The following is a 6,542-nucleotide window of genomic DNA, read 5'->3' on the forward strand; positions in this document are numbered from 1 at the left end:
CCCGTGGCGGGGGTTCTCTCTATCTCTGTCTCCAGTGAATGCGTGTGCCCTCTCGCAAATTAAAAAAACAATAAACAACAACAAAATGAACAGAAAGTTGGCCTACCTGGTGGCCTGTGGTTAGGATGGCTGGGTCCCCCATGGCTGGCTGCGTGGTTTAGAGTCCCAGACCCTGCAGCTTGAAAACATGATGGGCCCATGTGCATGGGTGCCCAAAATCCCAAGAGGAGAGTGGAGAAGGGACTGCGGCATGGTCATACCTCTGGGGAGTGATTTCTCACTTTCTCTCTCTCTCTCTCTCTGTCTACCTCTGGTGAACATTCATTCCCTAAAGTCATTACCACTTCCCCAGTTTTCTAAGCTAAAAATCTGACATTATTTTAGATTTCTCTCTCTCTCTCTCTCTTTTTTTTCTTTAGTATTTGTTAAAGAATATTGGAAAGACCTCTGTACTCCTGCTTTGGTTTCCATAAACAAACTGCAACTTCAGTTAGGAGGCTGTTTTTGGTTAATGGCTAGGTTCTAGCCAATCAAAGTGGCGAGGTTTCAGTCAGTCACAAGCATCCTGCCTCCTAAGCTGTGTGAATGCAGACAGACTTCAGAATATAACCAATCCAATTGTTCTTCTACCTCACTCCTTCCCTTTTGTCTTTGTATGTCACTCTCCCTTTCCTGGTCACGTCACTTTTCACTTTCTTTTCCAGAACTTAAATACCATGTGACCACGAAGCTACCCGGAGTTGCTCAGAAGTTTGGGAAACTGCCCAATTTAAATCTTGTTAAGATTTGCTCAGTTGAACTCCATTAAATTAAATCGTCTGCTTTTTTTTTTTTTTTTTTTTTTTTGGACCACGGGTTGCGGGGCAGGTCAGGCTGCTGCGGGGTGAGGAGGGAGTCGGCCTGGCGGCGCAGAGCCGGAGCAGCGGCCAGCAGGAGGCGGGCTCCCTGCGTCCTCTTGTGTGTGGCCTGAGTGATGTTTGGTATTGTTTGGTTTTCTAAAGGCAGGGTCTTTGCCGTGTTCAGTGCCCCCTACCTCCACCTGGGGGGACTCAGGTGCTGCACGCCACCACACCACGCCCCTTTCCGAAGGTCTCTCTGTGCTGCCCAGACCAGCCTCGAGTTCTCGATCGCCTGACTCAGCTTCCCCGAGTCACTGGGTACAGGTGTGCACTAATGCACCTGGCCTTCAGGTTGGATCAGGACTTGAACCTGGGCCTTCCATGTGGTCCCAGCACGTGGAGAAGGGAGTGGCCTGAGTATGTCTCAGTAAAGGCGCCTCTGTGCTTGCCCACACTGTGTCTTGGGGCCCCACACAGCGCTGGAGGTGCCCGGGCTCTATGGGTGTTACTTAGCAGAAGTGAGGAAGCCCTGAGTGCATCGTGGCAGGAGCACTCAGTTGTGAACGAGCCGTGTGCTGCCCCAGCCGGTGGGTTGGTCAGTGAACAGGAAATGACGGGCCGAAGGGTGGGCTGCAGTCGTCGTTGGGAGAGGGCAGAGACTGGAGAGATTCGGGAGGTGGGGTGGGTGAGACTTGGGCAAGTCAAGTGTGGGGTCAGGAGGGGTCCTTAGTCCCCAGAGAGTGTGTATCTGCTAGCTCCTGCTGTGTAACAAGCAGCCACCACGCTCAGAGGCTGTCCTGATCATGGGCGCTATTTAGCTGATTGCCACTGCGGCTTGAACCATCGTGTTACCACGGACTTCTTGGGTCAGGAATTTGACAAGGCGGGTGGGTCTCTGCCCACGTCTAGGATCTCAGCTGCAGTGGCTCTGGTTGGAAGCCAGGATCGTTCAGACACATGCTTAGCTCTGAGCTGGGTGATCGGAGATGGGACCATGCAACCACAGCTCTTCCTGGTGGTCTCTGCGTGGCTTGTGGCTTCCCCAGGGTGCGGCAGCTTCAGAGCACTCCGGTTTCTAGGAAGGCAGCTCGGGCTGCAAAGGTCAATGTCTCCACAGACAAAACGGAGCTGGACCTGAGTTGCCTTGCGTGACTTCACTTCAGGAGTCACTCCCTGGGGCCCAGCAGTCCAATAATGGGACCTCCCTGGAAGGGCCCTGAGTTCATGTCCCAGGACCTCCCTGAGCACACAGGGTGCGTGTGCATTCCTGTGATCCACGCTGGCAGAGGCTGGGGTGGATCGGGGTGTGAGGACCCTGTTGGGGGTGTCTCCCCCCCGCCCCCCGTGTCATGCTGGATTCAAGAGTAGCAGGATCATGGTGGAAGGCCACGTGGGTTGGGCTATTGTTGCAGCCATCTCTGAAAATCAGTCTGCCACGGCAAAGCGTGATCTCCCTGGTTAGACCGTCCTGGGTCTGGCTGCGTGAGCCGAGGGTCAGCCAGGGCTTGGCTGGCTGTTAGTCGAGACAGTGGGGGCGATGGGCACATGTCTGTCACCCTGGAAGCCTTCAGCGGGCATTCGCACACTGACCGGGGCAAAGAGTGGAGCGAGCGAGGCTCAGAAACGCGCACCATCACTTCTGCCACGTTCTGTTGGCCGAAACCAGTCAAGGAGCCAGCTCGGGTTCAGTGGGGGAAGAGGGCTGGGGGGCGGGGGCAGTGAGCCTGTCTCTTGATAGGAGGAGCTGCAGAGACTGTGGGAGTAGGGAGGACAATTTCTGGCCCAGTGCTTTTGCAGTCAACCGCAGTGGTCTTTGTTTCAGATCCCCCTTGCGCCTGCTCTCTCCCGCTTTACTGACTGCGCTTCTCAACTAGCAATTCAAAAAGTACGGTCCTTGATCCACAGCAGGCTGCAAGAGTCCTTGCAGAGATGTCCAGAAATGCAAGTTCTTATGTTGGGTTGTGTTTGGATGAAAAATAATGGGAAACCAAGTGGTGGCTTATGCTGTAAGGATTAAGCAGCTTGGAGGCAGGCAATCCATGAAGCGTTATTAAGAACCCGCAGTTTTGGGACCAGCAGTTAGCGTAATGGCTATGTCGCTGGACTCCCATGTAGTCGACCACGGTTCGAGTCCTGGACCCGGTGGCTTAAACTCACGCCGGGCACGTGTGTGTGTGTGCCCAAGATCCCGAGGGGAGAATGGAGGAGAAGGGATTGCGGCATGGCCATCCCCCCTGGGAGGTGATTTCTCGCTTTCTGTCTCTCTGTCTGGTGAGCACACGTGCCCTATAGCAAAAAAACCCAAAAAACAAAAAAAACAGAAAAACAAAAAACAAAACCTTTCCAAAAGAACCCGCAGTTTTTTCTCTCCCAGACAGCCCGTTCTCTCCAGGTAGGCTTATCAGTCTTAGATTTGTTACCTACTGATTGCAGAATGACTGCCACGGCTCCAGTCATCTCTACTGCATTCAAAACTGAAAACAGGAAGCAAAGACTGTCTTTTCTAGAGGAAGATCTGTCATTGCCTGAAGTTTCCCAGAGTCTTCACCAAAAGTCTCACTGAACAGAACCTGACTGCGCATTTTGGTTTTATTATTTGTAGAACTGTGGCTACTTATGTATGTTTTCTGTGAGTAGGGGAGCCACACAGAGAGCGAGACAGACAGACAGACAAAAAGACACACCCTCAGCAGGATGCCGACACTGCAGGCACCCCCTGTTTCAGCCAGCCCTGGATCAGGCACACTCAGGGAAGTCTGTAGACGCAGACCTAGAACCGTCCCACACGAGTCAGCCTTGTGGAGTGTGTGTTTTCCCACTGCGCCACCGTCCGGCTCCCAGCCCAGTGACGTTAGGGCCTTTCTGACCGCAGCTTACAGCATGAGGTAGGCCTGTGCTGACCGGGGCCGTGATTGGACACGAGCTTTGAAGCCAGTTCCCCAAACTAGTGCTCACCGTTCCCTGTGTGATGCACTTTATTATTTTCCACCTGCTCCATTCCACTGTACTCCATCCTGCTTAATTTTAAAGAGAAATTCTCGAGGACGAACCCGCTAATCTGATCCTATAACCTTCAGAGGCGCGACCCTCCGTTTGAAAGCAGCTGGCTCAGTCTTGGTTGATGTGTGGGGTTCACAAGCGTCCCTGGCCTCGGCAGGCTTCTGGGAGCAAAGGGGGGAAGCGTGCTGTGAAAAGCAGCAGGTGGGCGTTGCTGCCCGTCTTCACTTCCCGTCTGCCCAGAGCACGGGGCGTGGACTCTTTTTATTACTTGCGAGTGGCCCGAGGGTGGCCGACACGCGTCCTGGGCAGTTTAAAGCAGCCAGTTTCTGGAGCTGAGTGGGGCCTTCCCGTCTGTGTCCGTGCTGCCGGGCAGCCTGGCTCCCGCTCAGCTCCTGATGACAGTGCAGAGCTCCGATTGCCTTCCAAGTGGAGGAGGAATGCACACGGCTTTCTGGAAGGACACTTTGTCATTGTTGCATCACCGCCGTTCTCCCGAGCTGGTTGTGGTTTTCAGGCCTGGCCTTCCCTGCTTTTTATAGCCCGGTGGTAACGACCGAGGTCTTCAGATTCACAGAGTCCGGGTTTGAATTCTGACCCCGCAATGTGATGTGAGGCAAGGGTCGTGACGCCTCCGTCTCTGCTTCCCGTAGGACGTGTCGGCCAGAGGGCCCCTTGGGGATGGAGTCAGCAGGAGGCCTGACAACTGGGAAGCACTCAGGCAGTGGGAGCTCTGCAGGGGAACCAGTTGGCGTCGCTGCGTGGCTGCGGTGACAGGCGAGCCCCAGATCTCGGTGGCTTTCAGTGACGACGCTCATTGTCACTCGTGTGCGTGCCCATAGTGGGCTGACTGGGCTGCAGGCCTCTGCTCTGAAGGGACAAGCATGTCCTTTCCCATGGCCTTCAGGTATAATGGCCATGCCTGCAGGAAGTCAACCTTTCCAGGAAAGGAAGGGCCCAGGGGCCACAGGACACTGGACTCCTGCGTGGCTGACCACTGTTCAAGTCCCGGACCTGACAGCTTGCTTTGATGACAGTGCAGAGCTCCGATTGCCTTCCAAGTGGAGGAGGAATGCACACGGCTTTCTGGAAGGACACTTTGTCATTGTTGCATCACCGCCGTTCTCCCGAGCTGGTTGTGGTTTTCAGGCCTGGCCTTCCCTGCTTTTTATAGCCCGGTGGTAACGACCGAGGTCTTCAGATTCACAGAGTCCGGGTTTGAATTCTGACCCCGCAATGTGATGTGAGGCAAGGGTCGTGACGCCTCCGTCTCTGCTTCCCGTAGGACGTGTCGGCCAGAGGGCCCCTTGGGGATGGAGTCAGCAGGAGGCCTGACAACTGGGAAGCACTCAGGCAGTGGGAGCTCTGCAGGGGAACCAGTTGGCGTCGCTGCGTGGCTGCGGTGACAGGCGAGCCCCAGATCTCGGTGGCTTTCAGTGACGACGCTCATTGTCACTCGTGTGCGTGCCCATAGTGGGCTGACTGGGCTGCAGGCCTCTGCTCTGAAGGGACAAGCATGTCCTTTCCCATGGCCTTCAGGTATAATGGCCATGCCTGCAGGAAGTCAACCTTTCCAGGAAAGGAAGGGCCCAGGGGCCACAGGACACTGGACTCCTGCGTGGCTGACCACTGTTCAAGTCCCGGACCTGACAGCTTGCTTTCTCACTTTCTCTCTCCCTCTCTCTGGTGAGCATATTGGCCCTATAGCAAATTAAAAGAGCAGCAGTAATAATAAATAAAATAAATAATTCTTTGGAGAAACAAAAACTAGAATGGGTGGGCAGCAAACAGAGGCCCAAGAACCTGGACTCCCACACCAGGCATGTCAGCAGCTGCTGTCGGCAGTTGGGGGCTGGCACCTCTGTGTGCTGATTGTCCCCGTCTGGCACTCGCGTGTGGTGGGGGAGGGGTGCCCAGTGCCATCCTTGCTTGAGACTTGCTGGTCATGGTTCGAGGAGAGGACCTTATCCATTCTACAAATATTTACTTATTTAAAGTTTGTTTCATTATTAATTTATCTTTTAGTTTTGCTTTAGGGCGCATGCATTTGTCGGAGCGATACAGAGAGGAAGAGATACAAAATGAGAAATGACAACTCTGGGGGGATGTCTATACCACATTCCCTTCTCCTCCATTCTCCTCTTGGGCTTCTGGGTTTGCATACACATGCAACCGGCATATCTTTCAAGCCACTGGGTCTGGGACTTGAACCCGTGCAGTTACTTTATTTTATTTCAATATGCCAGAGTGTGCATGCACTTGTGGGAGAGAGACTGGGGGAGGGCATGAGAAAGTACCTCCCAGGGGACATGGTCACACTGTAATCCCGTCTCTAACTCTTCCTTCTTCCATGATTTTGAGCATGCTTGCTCGTGCACCTGGCGTGTCTTTCAAGCCACTGAGTCCGGGACTTGAACTGCATGGTCATCCATGTGGGATCCAGTCACCTAAACCACCATGCCGTGGGCTGGTGCCTGAAGTTTATTTATTTCTCCCGTGAGAGACACGCAGAGGGAAAGGCACCCCTGACAGGGTCTTCACGCCTCAGGCCACCCCACCCTCAGCCAGGACAGGAACCCGGGGCCTTCAGTCACTGTTGTGCCACCACCCAGCCCCTCACCGTGGGTCTCCCGCCATGTAGGCTTGGGGGCTCCCAGGGCTCCAGACAGGCACAAGTCCCTGCACCGGCGGAGCTGCCATTTCGGC

This window comes from Tupaia chinensis, unplaced genomic scaffold (assembly GCF_000334495.1).
Source record: "Tupaia chinensis unplaced genomic scaffold, TupChi_1.0 Scaffold000067_1, whole genome shotgun sequence".
Lineage (NCBI taxonomy): Eukaryota > Metazoa > Chordata > Mammalia > Scandentia > Tupaiidae > Tupaia > Tupaia belangeri.